Source organism: Schistocerca nitens, chromosome 1 (genome assembly GCF_023898315.1).
Source record: "Schistocerca nitens isolate TAMUIC-IGC-003100 chromosome 1, iqSchNite1.1, whole genome shotgun sequence".
In the NCBI taxonomy this organism is placed as follows: domain Eukaryota; kingdom Metazoa; phylum Arthropoda; class Insecta; order Orthoptera; family Acrididae; genus Schistocerca; species Schistocerca nitens.
The window spans coordinates 1,054,308,113-1,054,325,462 of record NC_064614.1 but is presented as its reverse complement, the minus strand read 5'-3'; the positions used below and the strand labels follow the sequence as shown (position 1 = coordinate 1,054,325,462).

Sequence of the window (17,350 nt, the reverse complement as noted above, 5' to 3'; positions counted from 1 at the left end):
TGCATTATTGAGATTTTGGAGTTTTGTATGAGCCAGGTGATGAGAGTAAAACCCATGACTGTTTTTATTAAGAAGAGAGTAGAAGGTGTTCGAAGACCCTAATGCAGATGCTGAGAGAGAAGGAAAGTCTGTTGTTGTAGTGAAAGTTGCAGTATATGTAAGGTGTACAGAAAGAGTAATTGATGGCCCTTCCCATTGAGGTATAGATGCTGATTGTTGTTTGGAACGAGAGGCTCCCACTCAAATCCAACATTATAGAAATTATGTTAATTTACGATGTGTATCGAAATGATGTAGATACCTGATGTGAGATGAAATTTTAGGATGGAGGTGTGTGTGTGTGAGGACGTGGCCCATTCCCAAGCAATAGAATTAGTTATTTCAGTTTGTGTGGTAGAGAATAATGATAGTGAGGAAGTATTTATGTGTGATGGGATAAGAAGTTTTATTGGTACCCCTATTAGGCAAATGAGTTGTACTGATGTTGAGAACAGGAAATATTGAAAATGTAGATGATGAAGGTGAAACTTGATGTTGGTAATGGAGAGTGGCTTTCTGGAGTGTGATTGTGTTAGTATTAAAATTTGTAGAAGATATAAAGAGTCCAATTGTGGAGAGGTTATTAGCTATTGTGAAGTGAAATACAGTGAAGACTAGTAAATAAAGAGAGACTTGAGCGACCCTTGGTTATTGATAAGATTGTAAAGAAGGTTTATATTGTGTCTGGTTATTTTGTTTGTTGTGGCTTAGTGTAAAAGAATTTACCCTTTGAGATGTGTTATGGAGGTAGAAAGGTGTAGGAAGTACAGTCCCTTAATATTTAGAATACGAGAGGAAATGATATAGTGGAGACATCTAAAGTATGAGAGAGTGTGTACGAAGTAGTTGGTATGTGCGTGACGTGGAGGTTTATGAAATTGGAGTAATGTGACAATTAGAAATGATGAAGGTAATGAAGTAGTGATGTTCTGGTTTTCGAAAGAATGGAGTAACCGATGGTGTATGGTTTGAAGTAGAGTTAAAAACGTGAGTGAGGTGAAGTTGATGTTAAATTTTGTAAAGGTGGTATAATACAAGGTTGAAGAATGGTGCAGAGAAGATAAAAGAAGGTTGTGTCAGTGTAGTGGTTAATGTTTATATGAGGAAATAAAACAGTATCCCAGAGAAAATGTAAAAAAGTTAGGAACGAGGTGTGGTAGTGAAGAGGTGTGATTCAGTGAAGGCTAATTGCTGACAAAATAGAGTTTGGTGGTGAATGGTTTGTGAACTATGTTGCCCCTATATGGCTTGCCTACAAGATTTGAGTTTGGACAGTTAGTGATCGGTGATTTAGTAGTGTGTGTGACTTGACGAAATGATAATCCATAGAGGTGAATATGTATTGTCCCAGAGAGTAAAATATCCTTTGAAGTTGGTAGACAGATGTACGAATAGAAGACCAATCAAATAATAACTCACTTTGGATGAGGTAGCAAGGATGAGAGAATTAAGAGCGAGTATAGAAAGGAAAAAAGAGAAAAAATGGATGTTTGTTCGATTGTTATGAAAGAAATTTTGTTCCCCCTGTAGATTGATCCCCTAAAAATTAGGCTAGTTGATAAGGTTTTATAGGTTTATTCTCAAAATATTTGGAATGTTGGTGATGTGTATGAGCTGAAAACACTGAAAAGAGAGTATTTCGTGAGAATGGAGTTTAAAATGTATGAGGTGGAGATTCCCATTGCCCAGGCAATTCTTGGTCCTTGGATGTCCCTTGTGTGAGTTGGTAGCATGTTGGAGATAAGTATGTAAATGATGGAGTAGGTATTGGTGCAGTTGACACGCTGTGTATGGAAGAGTAGGAGGAGACCTGAGTTGAGCAGAAATGTGGATGATTTAATATATTTGTTTTCGAGTTAATCGTAGGTGCCCTGTGAAAAGAGGGAAGTGTGACTGAAGGTAGTATATCCAAGAGTAGAGTGAGTGATGATGTGTTGATAAAGGCAATGCAGGTACAGTGTGTAAAAGAGAGATTGGAACTGAGAATGAGTCCCAAGAGTTCTTAGAGGTAAATGAACATAGGTGTGGTTGGAGTGTATAGATGTAAGAAACAATGACTAGCAAGTTGGTAATATTTGAGACCTGTTATAGAATATGATCGTGAGAGTTGCATTATTGAGATTTTGGAGTTTTGTATGAGCCAGGTGATGAGAGTAAAACCCGTGACGGTTTTTATTAGGAAGAGAGTAGAAGGTGTTCGAAGACCCTAATGCAGATGCTGAGAGAGAAGGAAAGTCTGTTGTTGTAGTGAAAGTTGCAGTATATGTAAGGTGTACAGAAAGAGTAATTGATGGCCCTTCCCATTGAGGTATAGATGCTGATTGTTGTTTGGAACGAGAGGCTCCCACTCAAATCCAACATTATAGAAATTATGTTAATTTACGATGTGTATCGAAATGATGTAGATACCTGATGTGAGGTGAAATTTTAGGATGGAGGTGTGTGTGTGTGAGGACGTGGCCCATTCCCAAGCAATAGAATTAGTTATTTCAGTTTGTGTGGTAGAGAATAATGATAGTGAGGAAGTATTTATGTGTGATGGGATAAGAAGTTTTATTGGTACCCCTATTAGGCAAATGAGTTGTACTGATGTTGAGAACAGGAAATATTGAAAATGTAGATGATGAAGGTGAAACTTGATGTTGGTAATGGAGAGTGGCTTTCTGGAGTGTGATTGTGTTAGTATTAAAATTTGTAGAAGATATAAAGAGTCCAATTGTGGAGAGGTTATTAGCTATTGTGAAGTGAAATACAGTGAAGACTAGTAAATAAAGAGAGACTTGAGCGACCCTTGGTTATTGATAAGATTGTAAAGATGGTTTATATTGTGTCTGGTTATTTTGTTTGTTGTGGCTTAGTGTAAAAGAATTTACCCTTTGAGATGTGTTATGGAGGTAGAAAGGTGTAGGAAGTACAGTCCCTTAATATTTAGAATACGAGAGGAAATGCTATAGTGGAGACATCTAAAGTATGAGAGAGTGTGTACGAAGTAGTTGGTATGTGCGTGATGTGGAGGTTTATGAAATTGGAGTAATGTGACAATTAGAAATGATGAAGGTAATGAAGTAGTGATGTTCTGGTTTTCGAAAGAATGGAGTAACCGATGGTGTATGGTTTGAAGTAGAGTTAAAAACCTGAGTGAGGTGAAGTTGATGTTAAATTTTGTAAAGGTGGTATAATACAAGGTTGAAGAATGGTGCAGAGAAGATAAAAGAAGGTTGTGTCAGTGTAGTGGTTAATGTTTATATGAGGAAATAAAACAGTACCCCAGAGAAAATGTAAAAAAGTTAGGAACGAGGTGTGGTAGTGAAGAGGTGTGATTCAGTGAAGGCTAATTGCTGACAAAATAGAGTTTGGTGGTGAATGGTTTGTGAACTATGTTGCCCCTGTATGGCTTGCCTACAAGATTTGAGTTTGGACAGTTAGTGATCGGTGATTTAGTAGTGTGTGTGACTTGACGAAATGATAATCCATAGAGGTGAATATGTATTGTCCCAGAGAGTAAAATATCCTTTGAAGTTGGTAGACAGATGTTCGAATAGAAGACCAATCAAATAATAACTCACTTTGGATGAGGTAGCGAGGATGAGAGAATTAAGAGCGAGTATAGAAAGGAAAAAAGAGAAAAAATGGATGTTTGTTCGATTGTTATGAAAGAAATTTTGTTCCCCCTGTAGATTGATCCCCTAAAAATTAGGATAGTTGATAAGGTTTTATAGGTTTATTCTCAAAATATTTGGAATGTTGGTGATGTGTATGAGCTGAAAACACTGAAAAGAGAGTATTTTGTGAGAATGGAGTTTAAAATGTATGAGGTGGAGATTCCCATTGCCCAGGCAATTCTTGGTCCTTGGATGTCCCTTGTGTGAGTTGGTAGCATGTTGGAGATAAGAATGTAAATGATGGAGTAGGTATTGGTGCAGTTGACACGCTGTGTATGGAAGAGTAGGAGGAGACCTGAGTTGAGCAGAAATGTGGATGATTTAATATATTTGTTTGCGAGTTAATCGTAGGTGCCCTGTGAAAAGAGGGAAGTCTGACTGAAGGTAGTATATCCAAGAGTAGAGTGAGTGATGATGTGTTGATAAAGGCAATGCGGGTACAGTGTGTAAAAGAGAGATTGGAACTGAGAATGAGTCCCAAGAGTTCTTAGAGGTAAATGAACATAGGTGTGGTTGGAGTGTATAGATGTAAGAAACAATGACTAGCAAGTTGGTAATATTTGAGACCTGTTGTAGAATATGATCGTGAGAGTTGCATTATTGAGATTTTGGAGTTTTGTATGAGCCAGGTGATGAGAGTAAAACCCGTGACTGTTTTTATTAGGAAGAGAGTAGAAGGTGTTCGAAGACCCTAATGCAGATGCTGAGAGAGAAGGAAAGTCTGTTGTTGTAGTGAAAGTTGCAGTATATGTAAGGTGTACAGAAAGAGTAATTGATGGCCCTTCCCATTGAGGTATAGATGCTGATTGTTGTTTGGAACGAGAGGCTCCCACTCAAATCCAACATTATAGAAATTATGTTAATTTACGATGTGTATCGAAATGATGTAGATACCTGATGTGAGGTGAAATTTTAGGATGGAGGTGTGTGTGTGTGGTGAGGACGTGGCCCATTCCCAAGCAATAGAATTAGTTATTTCAGTTTGTGTGGTAGAGAATAATGATAGTGAGGAAGTATTTATGTGTGACGGGATAAGAAGTTTTATTGGTACCCCTATTAGGCAAATAACTTGTACTGATGATGAGAACAGGAAATATTGAAAATGTAGATGATGAAGGTGAAATTTGATGTTGGTAATGGAGAGTGGCTTTCTGGAGTGTGATCGTGTTAGTATTAAAATTTGTAGAAGTTATAAAGAGTCCAATTATGGAGAGGTTATTAGCTATTGTGAAGTGAAATACAGTGAAGACTAGTAAATAAAGAGAGACTTGAGCAACCCTTGGTTATTGATAAGATTGTAAAGAAGGTTTATATTGTGTCTGGTTATTTTGTTTGTTGTGGCTTTGTGTAAAAGAATTTACCCTTTGAGACGTGTTATGGAGGTAGAAAGGTGTAGGAAGTACAGTCCCTTAATATTTAGAATACGAGAGGAAATGATATAGTGGAGACATCTAAAGTATGAGAGAGTGTGTATGAAGTAGTTGGTATGTGCGTGATGTGGAGGTTTATGAAATTGGAGTAATGTGACAATTAGAAATGATGAAGGTAATGAAGTAGTGATGTTCTGGTTTTCGAAAGAATGGAGTAACCGATGGTGTATGGTTTGAAGTAGAGCTAAAAACGTGAGTGAGGTGAAGTTGATGTTAAATTTTGTAAAGGTGGTATAATACAAGGTTGAAGAATGGTGCAGAGAAGATAAAAGAAAGTTGTGTCAGTGTAGTGGTTAATGTTTATATGAGGAAATAAAACAGTACCCCAGAGAAAATGTAAAAAAGTTAGGAACGAGGTGTGGTAGTGAAGAGGTGTGATTCAGTGAAGGCTAATTGCTGACAGAATAGAGTTTGGTGGTGAATGGTTTGTGAACTATGTTGCCCCTGTATGGCTTGCCTACAATATTTGAGTTTGGACAGTTAGTGATACGGTGATTTAGTAGTGTGTGTGACTTGACGAAATGATAATCCATAGAGGTGAATATGTATTGTCCCAGAGAGTAAAATATCCTTTGAAGTTGGTAGACAGATGTACGAATAGAAGACCAATCAAATAATAACTCACTTTGGATGAGGTAGCGAGGATGAGAGAATTTAGAGCGAGTATAGAAAGGAAAAAAGAGAAAAAATGGATGTATGTTCGATTGTTATGAAAGAAATTTTGTTCCCCATGTAGATTGATCCCCTAAAAATTAGGATAGTTGATTAGGTTTTATAGGTTTATTCTCAAAATATTTGGAATGTTGGTGATGTGTATGAGCTGAAAATACTGAAAAGAGAGTATTTTGTGAGAATGGAGTTTAAAATGTATGAGGTGGAGATTCCCATTGCCCAGGCAATTCTTGGTCCTTGGATGTCCCTTGTGTGAGTTGGTAGCATGTTGGAGATAAGAATGTAAATGATGGAGTAGGTATTGGTGCAGTTGACACGCTGTGTATGGAAGAGTAGGAGGAGACCTGAGTTGAGCAGAAATGTGGATGATTTAATGTATTTGTTTGCGAGTTAATCGTAGGTGCCCTGTGAAAAGAGGGAAGTCTGACTGAAGGTAGTATATCCAAGAGTAGAGTGAGTGATGATGTGTTGATAAAGGCAATGCAGGTACAGTGTGTAAAAGAGAGATTGGAACTGAGAATGAGTCCCAAGAGTTCTTAGAGGTAAATGAACATAGGTGTGGTTGGAGTGTATAGATGTAAGAAACAATGACTAGCAAGTTGGTAATATTTGAGACCTGTTATAGAATATGATCGTGAGAGTTGCATTATTGAGATTTTGGAGTTTTGTATGAGCCAGGTGATGAGAGTAAAACCCGTGACGGTTTTTATTAGGAAGAGAGTAGAAGGTGTTCGAAGACCCTAATGCAGATGCTGAGAGAGAAGGAAAGTCTGTTGTTGTAGTGAAAGTTGCAGTATATGTAAGGTGTACAGAAAGAGTAATTGATGGCCCTTTCCATTGAGGTATATATGCTGATTGTTGTTTGGAACGAGAGGCTCCCACTCAAATCCAACATTATAGAAATTATGTTAATTTACGATGTGTATCGAAATGATGTAGATACCTGATGTGAGGTGAAATTTTAGGATGGAGGTGTGTGTGTGTGAGGACGTGGCCCATTCCCAAGCAATAGAATTAGTTATTTCAGTTTGTGTGGTAGAGAATAATGATAGTGAGGAAGTATTTATGTGTGATGGGATAAGAAGTTTTATTGGTACCCCTATTAGGCAAATGAGTTGTACTGATGTTGAGAACAGGAAATATTGAAAATGTAGATGATGAAGGTGAAACTTGATGTTGGTAATGGAGAGTGGCTTTCTGGAGTGTGATTGTGTTAGTATTAAAATTTGTAGAAGATATAAAGAGTCCAATTGTGGAGAGGTTATTAGCTATTGTGAAGTGAAATACAGTGAAGACTAGTAAATAAAGAGAGACTTGAGCGACCCTTGGTTATTGATAAGATTGTAAAGATGGTTTATATTGTGTCTGGTTATTTTGTTTGTTGTGGCTTAGTGTAAAAGAATTTACCCTTTGAGATGTGTTATGGAGGTAGAAAGGTGTAGGAAGTACAGTCCCTTAATATTTAGAATACGAGAGGAAATGCTATAGTGGAGACATCTAAAGTATGAGAGAGTGAGTACGAAGTAGTTGGTATGTGCGTGATGTGGAGGTTTATGAAATTGGAGTAATGTGACAATTAGTAATGATGAAGGTAATGAAGTAGTGATGTTCTGGTTTTCGAAAGAATGGAGTAACCGATGGTGTATGGTTTGAAGTAGAGTTAAAAACGTGAGTGAGGTGAAGTTGATGTTAAATTTTGTAAAGGTGGTATAATACAAGGTTGAAGAATGGTGCAGAGAAGATAAAAGAAGGTTGTGTCAGTGTAGTGGTTAATGTTTATATGAGGAAATAAAACAGTACTCCAGAGAAAATGTAAAAAAGTTAGGAACGAGGTGTGGTAGTGAAGAGGTGTGATTCAGTGAAGGCTAATTGCTGAGAAAATAGAGTTTGGTGGTGAATGGTTTGTGAACTATGTTGCCCCTGTATGGCTTGCCTACAAGATTTGAGTTTGGACAGTTAGTGATACGGTGATTTAGTAGTGTGTGTGACTTGACGAAATGATAATCCATAGAGGTGAATATGTATTGTCCCAGAGAGTAAAATATCCTTTGAAGTTGGTAGACAGATGTACGAATAGAAGACCAATCAAATAATAACTCACTTTGGATGAGGTAGCGAGGATGAGAGAATTTAGAGCGAGTATAGAAAGGAAAAAAGAGAAAAAATGGATGTTTGTTCGATTGTTATGAAAGAAATTTTGTTCCCCATGTAGATTGATCCCCTAAAAATTAGGATAGTTGATTAGGTTTTATGGGTTTATTCTCAAAATATTTGGAATGTTGGTGATGTGTATGAGCTGAAAATACTGAAAAGAGAGTATTTTGTGAGAATGGAGTTTAAAATGTATGAGGTGGAGATTCCCATTGCCCAGGCAATTCTTGGTCCTTGGATGTCCCTTGTGTGAGTTGGTAGCATGTTGGAGATAAGAATGTAAATGATGGAGTAGGTATTGGTGCAGTTGACACGCTGTGTATGGAAGAGTAGGAGGAGACCTGAGTTGAGCAGAAATGTGGATGATTTAATGTATTTGTTTGCGAGTTAATCGTAGGTGCCCTGTGAAAAGAGGGAAGTCTGACTGAAGGTAGTATATCAAAGAGTAGAGTGAGTGATGATGTGTTGATAAAGGCAATGCGGGTACAGTGTGTAAAAGAGAGATTGGAACTGAAAATGAGTCCCAAGAGTTCTTAGAGGTAAATGAACATAGGTGTGGTTGGAGTGTATAGATGTAAGAAACAATGACTAGCAAGTTGGTAATATTTGAGACCTGTTGTAGAATATGATCGTGAGAGTTGCATTATTGAGATTTTGGAGTTTTGTATGAGCCAGGTGATGAGAGTAAAACCCGTGACTGTTTTTATTAGGAAGAGAGTAGAAGGTGTTCGAAGACCCTAATGCAGATGCTGAGAGAGAAGGAAAGTCTGTTGTTGTAGTGAAAGTTGCAGTACATGTAAGGTGTACAGAAAGAGTAATTGATGGCCCTTCCCATTGAGGTATAGATGCTGATTGTTGTTTGGAACGAGAGGCTCCCACTCAAATTCAACATTATAGAAATTATGTTAATTTACGATGTGTATCGAAATGATGTAGATACCTGATGTGAGGTGAAATTTTAGGATGGAGGTGTGTGTGTGTGAGGACGTGGCTCATTCCCAAGCAATAGAATTAGTTATTTCAGTTTGTGTGGTAGAGAATAATGATAGTGAGGAAGTATTTATGTGTGACGGGATAAGAAGTTTTATTGGTACCCCTATTAGGCAAATAAGTTGTACTGATGTTGAGAACAGGAAATATTGAAAATGTAGATGATGAAGGTGAAACTTGATGTTGGTAATGGAGAGTGGCTTTCTGGAGTGTGATTGTGTTAGTATTAAATTTTCTAGAAGTTATAAAGAGTCCAATTGTGGAGAGGTTATTAGCTATTGTGAAGTGAAATACAGTGAAGACTAGTAAATAAAGAGAGACTTGAGCGACCCTTGGTTATTGATAAGATTGTAAAGAAGGTTTATATTGTGTCTGGTTATTTTGTTTGTTGTGGCTTAGTGTAAAAGAATTTACCCTTTGAGATGTGTTATGGAGGTAGAAAGGTGTAGGAAGTACAGTCCCTTAATATTTAGAATACGAGAGAAAATGCTATAGTGGAGACATCTAAAGTATGAGAGAGTGAGTACGAAGTAGTTGGTATGTGCGTGATGTGGAGGTTTATGAAATTGGAGTAATGTGGCAATTAGAAATGATGAAGGTAATGAAGTAGTGATGTTCTGGTTTTCGAAAGAATGGAGTAACCGATGGTGTATGGTTTGAAGTAGAGTTAAAAACGTGAGTGAGGTGAAGTTGATGTTAAATTTTGTAAAGGTCGTATAATACAAGGTTGAAGAATGGTGCAGAGAAGATAAAAGAAGGTTGTGTCAGTGTAGTGGTTAATGTTTATATGAGGAAATAAAACAGTACTCCAGAGAAAATGTAAAAAAGTTAGGAACGAGGTGTGGTAGTGAAGAGGTGTGATTCAGTGAAGGTTAATTGCTGAGAAAATAGAGTTTGGTGGTGAATGGTTTGTGAACTATGTTGCCCCTGTATGGCTTGCCTACAAGATTTGAGTTTGAACAGTTAGTGATACGGTGATTTAGTAGTGTGTGTGACTTGACGAAATGATAATCCATAGAGGTGAATATGTATTGTCCCAGAGAGTAAAATATCCTTTGAAGTTGGTAGACAGATGTACGAATAGAAGACCAATCAAATAATAACTCACTTTGGATGAGGTAGCGAGGATGAGAGAATTTAGAGCGAGTATAGAAAGGAAAAAAGAGAAAAAATGGATGTTTGTTCGATTGTTATGAAAGAAATTTTGTTCCCCATGTAGATTGATCCCCTAAAAATTAGGATAGCTGATAAGGTTTTATAGGTTTATTCTCAAAATATTTGGAATGTTGGTGATGTGTATGAGCTGAAAACACTGAAAAGAGAGTATTTTGTGAGAATGGAGTTTATAATGTATGAGGTGGAGATTCCCATTGCCCAGGCAATTCTTGGTCCTTGGATGTCCCTTGTGTGAGTTGGTAGCATGTTGGGAGATAAGAATGTAAATGATGGAGTAGGTATTGGTGCAGTTGACATGCTGTGTATGGAAGAGTAGGAGGAGACCTGAGTTGAGCAGAAATGTGGATGATTTAATATATTTGTTTGCGAGTTAATCGTAGGTGCCCTGTGAAAAGAGGGGAGTCTGACTGAAGGTAGTATATCCAAGAGTAGAGTGAGTGATGATGTGTTGATAAAGGCAATGCGGGTACAGTGTGTAAAAGAGAGATTGGAACTGAGAATGAGTCCCAAGAGTTCTTAGAGGTAAATGAACATAGGTGTGGTTGGAGTGTATAGATGTAAGAAACAATGACTATCAAGTTGATAATATTTGAGACCTGTTATAGAATATGATCGTGAGAGTTGCATTATTGAGATTTTGGAGTTTTGTATGAGCCAGGTGATGAGAGTAAAACCCGTGACTGTTTTTATTAGGAAGAGAGTAGAAGGTGTTCGAAGACCCTAATGCAGATGCTGAGAGAGAAGGAAAGTCTGTTGTTGTAGTGAAAGTTGCAGTATATGTAAGGTGTACAGAAAGTGTAATTGATGGCCCTTTCCATTGAGGTATAGATGCTGATTGTTGTTTGGAACGAGAGGCTCCCACTCAAATCCAACATTATAGAAATTATGTTAATTTACGATGTGTATCGAAATGATGTAGATACCTGATGTGAGGTGAAATTTTAGGATGGAGGTGTGTGTGTGTGAGGACGTGGCCCATTCCCAAGCAATAGAATTAGTTATTTCAGTTTGTGAGGTAGAGAATAATGATAGTGAGGAAGTATTTATGTGTGACGGGATAAGAAGTTTTATTGGTACCCCTATTAGGCAAATGAGTTGTACTGATGTTGAGAACAGGAAATATTGAAAATGTAGATGATGAAGGTGAAACTTGATGTTGGTAATGGAGAGTGGCTTTCTGGAGTGTGATTGTGTTAGTATTAAAATTTGTAGAAGATATAAAGAGTCCAATTGTGGAGAGGTTATTAGCTATTGTGAAGTGAAATACAGTGAAGACTAGTAAATAAAGAGAGACTTGAGCGACCCTTGGTTATTGATAAGATTGTAAAGAAGGTTTATATTGTGTCTGGTTATTTTGTTTGTTGTGGCTTAGTGTAAAAGAATTTACCCTTTGAGATGTGTTATGGAGGTAGAAAGGTGTAGGAAGTACAGTCCCTTAATATTTAGAATACGAGAGGAAATGATATAGTGGAGACATCTAAAGTATGAGAGAGTGTGTACGAAGTAGTTGGTATGTGCGTGACGTGGAGGTTTATGAAATTGGAGTAATGTGACAATTAGAAATGATGAAGGTAATGAAGTAGTGATGTTCTGGTTTTCGAAAGAATGGTGTAACCGATGGTGTATGGTTTGAAGTAGAGTTAAAAACCTGAGTGAGGTGAAGTTGATGTTAAATTTTGTAAAGGTGGTATAATACAAGGTTGAAGAATGGTGCAGAGAAGATAAAAGAAGGTTGTGTCAGTGTAGTGGTTAATGTTTATATGAGGAAATAAAACAGTACCCCAGAGAAAATGTAAAAAAGTTAGGAACGAGGTGTGGTAGCGAAGAGGTGTGATTCAGTGAAGGCTAATTGCTGACAAAATAGAGTTTGGTGGTGAATGGTTTGTGAACTATGTTGCCCCTGTATGGCTTGCCTACAAGATTTGAGTTTGGACAGTTAGTGATACGGTGAATTAGTAGTGTGTGTGACATGACGAAATGATAATCCATAGAGGTGAATATGTATTGTCCCAGAGAGTAAAATATCCTTTGAAGTTGGTAGACAGATGTACGAATAGAAGACCAATCAAATAATAACTCACTTTGGATGAGGTAGTGAGGATGAGAGAATTTAGAGCGAGTATAGAAAGGAAAAAAGAGAAAAAATGGATGTTTGTTCGATTGTTATGAAAGAAATTTTGTTCCCCATGTAGATTGATCCCCTAAAAATTAGGATAGTTGATAAGGTTTTATAGGTTTATTCTCAAAATATTTGGAATGTTGGTGATGTGTATGAGCTGAAAACACTGAAAAGAGAGTATTTTGTGAGAATGGAGTTTATAATGTATGAGGTGGAGATTCCCATTGCCCAGGCAATTCTTGGTCCTTGGATGTCCCTTGTGTGAGTTGGTAGCATGTTGGGAGATAAGAATGTAAATGATGGAGTAGGTATTGGTGCAGTTGACACGCTGTGTATGGAAGAGTAGGAGGAGACCTGAGTTGAGCAGAAATGTGGATGATTTAATATATTTGTTTGCGAGTTAATCGTAGGTGCCCTGTGAAAAGAGGGGAGTCTGACTGAAGGTAGTATATCCAAGAGTAGAGTGAGTGATGATGTGTTGATAAAGGCAATGCGGGTACAGTGTGTAAAAGAGAGATTGGAACTGAGAATGAGTCCCAAGAGTTGTTAGAGGTAAATGAACATAGGTGTGTTTGGAGTGTATAGATGTAAGAAACAATGACTAGCAAGTTGGTAATATTTGAGACCTGTTGTAGAATATGATCGTGAGAGTTGCATTATTGAGATTTTGGAGTTTTGTATGAGCCAGGTGATGAGAGTAAAACCCGTGACTGTTTTTATTAGGAAGAGAGTAGAAGTTGTTCGAAGACCCTAATGCAGATGCTGAGAGAGAAGGAAAGTCTGTTGTTGTAGTGAAAGTTGCAGTATATGTAAGGTGTACAGAAAGAGTAATTGATGGCCCTTCCCATTGAGGTATAGATGCTGATTGTTGTTTGGAACGAGAGGCTCCCACTCAAATCCAACATTATAGAAATTATGTTAATTTACGATGTGTATCGAAATGATGTAGATACCTGATGTGAGGTGAAATTTTAGGATGGAGGTGTGTGTGTGTGAGGACGTGGCCCATTCCCAAGCAATAGAATTAGTTATTTCAGTTTGTGTGGTAGAGAATAATGATAGTGAGGAAGTATTTATGTGTGACGGGATAAGAAGTTTTATTGGTACTCCTATTAGGCAAATGAGTTGTACTGATGTTGAGAACAGGAAATATTGAAAATGTAGATGATGAAGGTGAAACTTGATGTTGGTAATGGAGAGTGGCTTTCTGGAGTGTGATTGTGTTAGTATTAAAATTTGTAGAAGATATAAAGAGTCCAATTGTGGAGAGGTTATTAGCTATTGTGAAGTGAAATACAATGAAGACTAGTAAATAAAGAGAGACTTGAGCGACCCTTGGTTATTGATAAGATTGTAAAGAAGGTTTATATTGTGTCTGGTTATTTTGTTTGTTGTGGCTTAGTGTAAAGGAATTTACCCTTTGAGATGTGTTATGGAGGTAGAAAGGTGTAGGAAGTACAGTCCCTTAATATTTAGAATACGAGAGGAAATGATATAGTGGAGACATCTAAAGTATGAGAGAGTGTGTACGAAGTAGTTGGTATGTGCGTGATGTGGAGGTTTATGAAATTGGAGTAATGTGACAATTAGAAATGATGAAGGTAATGAAGTAGTGATGTTCTGGTTTTCGAAAGAATGGAGTAACGGATGGTGTATGGTTTGAAGTAGAGTTAAAAACGTGAGTGAGGTGAAGTTGATGTTAAATTTTGTAAAGGTGGTATAATACAAGGTTGAAGAATGGTGCAGAGAAGATAAGAGAAGGTTGTGTCAGTGTAGTGGTTAATGTTTATATGAGGAAATAAAACAGTACCCCAGAGAAAATGTAAAAAAGTTAGGAACGAGGTGTGGTAGTGAAGAGGTGTGATTCAGTGAAGGCTAATTGCTGACAAAATAGAGTTTGGTGGTGAATGGTTTGTGAACTATGTTGCCCCTGTATGGCTTGCCTACAAGATTTGAGTTTGGACAGTTAGTGATACGGTGAATTAGTAGTGTGTGTGACTTGACGAAATGATAATCCATAGAGGTGAATATGTATTGTCCCAGAGAGTAAAATATCCTTTGAAGTTGGTAGACAGATGTACGAATAGAAGACCAATCTAATAATAACTCACTTTGGATGAGGTAGCGAGGATGAGAGAATTTAGAGCGAGTATAGAAAGGAAAAAAGAGAAAAAATGGATGTTTGTTCGATTGTTATGAAAGAAATTTTGTTCCACATGTAGATTGATCCCCTAAAAATTAGGATAGTTGATAAGGTTTTATACGTTTATTCTCAAAATATTTGGAATGTTGGTGATGTGTATGAGCTGAAAACACTGAAAAGAGAGTATTTTGTGAGAATGGAGTTTAAAATGTATGAGGTGGAGATTCCCATTGCCCAGGCAATTCTTGGTCCTTGGATGTCCCTTGTGTGAGTTGGTAGCATGTTGGAGATAAGAATGTAAATGATGGAGTAGGTATTGGTGCAGTTGACACGCTGTGTATGGAAGAGTAGGAGGAGACCTGAGTTGAGCAGAAATGTGGATGATTTAATATATTTGTTTGCGAGTTAATCGTAGGTGCCCTGTGAAAAGAGGGAAGTCTGACTGAAGGTAGTATATCCAAGAGTAGAGTGAGTGATGATGTGTTGATAAAGGCAATGCGGGTACAGTGTGTAAAAGAGAGATTGGAACTGAGAATAAGTCCCAAGAGTTCTTAGAGGTAAATGAACATAGGTGTGGTTGGAGTGTATAGATGTAAGAAACAATGACTATCAAGTTGATAATATTTGAGACCTGTTATAGAATATGATCGTGAGAGTTGCATTATTGAGATTTTGGAGTTTTGTATGAGCCAGGTGATGAGAGTAAAACCCGTGACTGTTTTTATTAGGAAGAGAGTAGAAGGTGTTCGAAGACCCTAATGCAGATGCTGAGAGAGAAGGAAAGTCTGTTGTTGTAGTGAAAGTTGCAGTATATGTAAGGTGTACAGAAAGAGTAATTGATGGCCCTTCCCATTGAGGTATAGATGCTGATTGTTGTTTGGAACGAGAGGCTCCCACTCAAATCCAACATTATAGAAATTATGTTAATTTCGATGTGTATCGAAATGATGTAGATATCTGATGTGAGGTGAAATTTTAGGATGGAAGTGTGTGTGTGTGAGGACGTGGCCCATTCCCAAGCAATAGAATTAGTTATTTCAGTTTGTGAGGTAGAGAATAATGATAGTGAGGAAGTATTTATGTGTGACGGGATAAGAAGTTTTATTGGTACCCCTATTAGGCAAATGAGTTGTACTGATGTTGAGAACAGGAAATATTGAAAATGTAGATGATGAAGGTGAAACTTGATGTTGGTAATGGAGAGTGGCTTTCTGGAGTGTGATTGTGTTAGTATTAAAATTTGTAGAAGATATAAAGAGTCCAATTGTGGAGAGGTTATTAGCTATTGTGAAGTGAAATACAGTGAAGACTAGTAAATAAAGAGAGACTTGAGCGACCCTTGGTTATTGATAAGATTGTAAAGAAGGTTTATATTGTGTCTGGTTATTTTGTTTGTTGTGGCTTAGTGTAAAAGAATTTACCCTTTGAGATGTGTTATGGAGGTAGAAAGGTGTAGGAAGTACAGTCCCTTAATATTTAGAATACGAGAGGAAATGATATAGTGGAGACATCTAAAGTATGAGAGAGTGTGTACGAAGTAGTTGGTATGTGCGTGACGTGGAGGTTTATGAAATTGGAGTAATGTGACAATTAGAAATGATGAAGGTAATGAAGTAGTGATGTTCTGGTTTTCGAAAGAATGGTGTAACCGATGGTGTATGGTTTGAAGTAGAGTTAAAAACCTGAGTGAGGTGAAGTTGATGTTAAATTTTGTAAAGGTGGTATAATACAAGGTTGAAGAATGGTGCAGAGAAGATAAAAGAAGGTTGTGTCAGTGTAGTGGTTAATGTTTATATGAGGAAATAAAACAGTACCCCAGAGAAAATGTAAAAAAGTTAGGAACGAGGTGTGGTAGCGAAGAGGTGTGATTCAGTGAAGGCTAATTGCTGACAAAATAGAGTTTGGTGGTGAATGGTTTGTGAACTATGTTGCCCCTGTATGGCTTGCCTACAAGATTTGAGTTTGGACAGTTAGTGATACGGTGAATTAGTAGTGTGTGTGACATGACGAAATGATAATCCATAGAGGTGAATATGTATTGTCCCAGAGAGTAAAATATCCTTTGAAGTTGGTAGACAGATGTACGAATAGAAGACCAATCAAATAATAACTCACTTTGGATGAGGTAGTGAGGATGAGAGAATTTAGAGCGAGTATAGAAAGGAAAAAAGAGAAAAAATGGATGTTTGTTCGATTGTTATGAAAGAAATTTTGTTCCCCATGTAGATTGATCCCCTAAAAATTAGGATAGTTGATAAGGTTTTATAGGTTTATTCTCAAAATATTTGGAATGTTGGTGATGTGTATGAGCTGAAAACACTGAAAAGAGAGTATTTTGTGAGAATGGAGTTTATAATGTATGAGGTGGAGATTCCCATTGCCCAGGCAATTCTTGGTCCTTGGATGTCCCTTGTGTGAGTTGGTAGCATGTTGGGAGATAAGAATGTAAATGATGGAGTAGGTATTGGTGCAGTTGACACGCTGTGTATGGAAGAGTAGGAGGAGACCTGAGTTGAGCAGAAATGTGGATGATTTAATATATTTGTTTGCGAGTTAATCGTAGGTGCCCTGTGAAAAGAGGGGAGTCTGACTGAAGGTAGTATATCCAAGAGTAGAGTGAGTGATGATGTGTTGATAAAGGCAATGCGGGTACAGTGTGTAAAAGAGAGATTGGAACTGAGAATGAGTCCCAAGAGTTCTTAGAGGTAAATGAACATAGGTGTGTTTGGAGTGTATAGATGTAAGAAACAATGACTAGCAAGTTGGTAATATTTGAGACCTGTTGTAGAATATGATCGTGAGAGTTGCATTATTGAGATTTTGGAGTTTTGTATGAGCCAGGTGATGAGAGTAAAACCCGTGACTGTTTTTATTAGGAAGAGAGTAGAAGTTGTTCGAAGACCCTAATGCAGATGCTGAGAGAGAAGGAAAGTCTGTTGTTGTAGTGAAAGTTGCAGTATATGTAAGG

General features: G+C 37.4%; 1 long non-coding RNA gene across 2 annotated transcripts in view; it reads left to right on the top strand.

Moving 5' to 3' along the window:
- LOC126197398 (uncharacterized) overlaps positions 1-17,350 on the top strand; it is a 39,309-nt gene that overhangs the window by 13,410 nt on the left and 8,549 nt on the right. For both annotated transcript variants that reach the window (XR_007539766.1, XR_007539772.1), the window contains exon 2: positions 1,906-2,232. This is a non-coding gene — a long non-coding RNA (uncharacterized LOC126197398). The remainder of the gene's footprint in view (positions 1-1,905; positions 2,233-17,350) is intronic.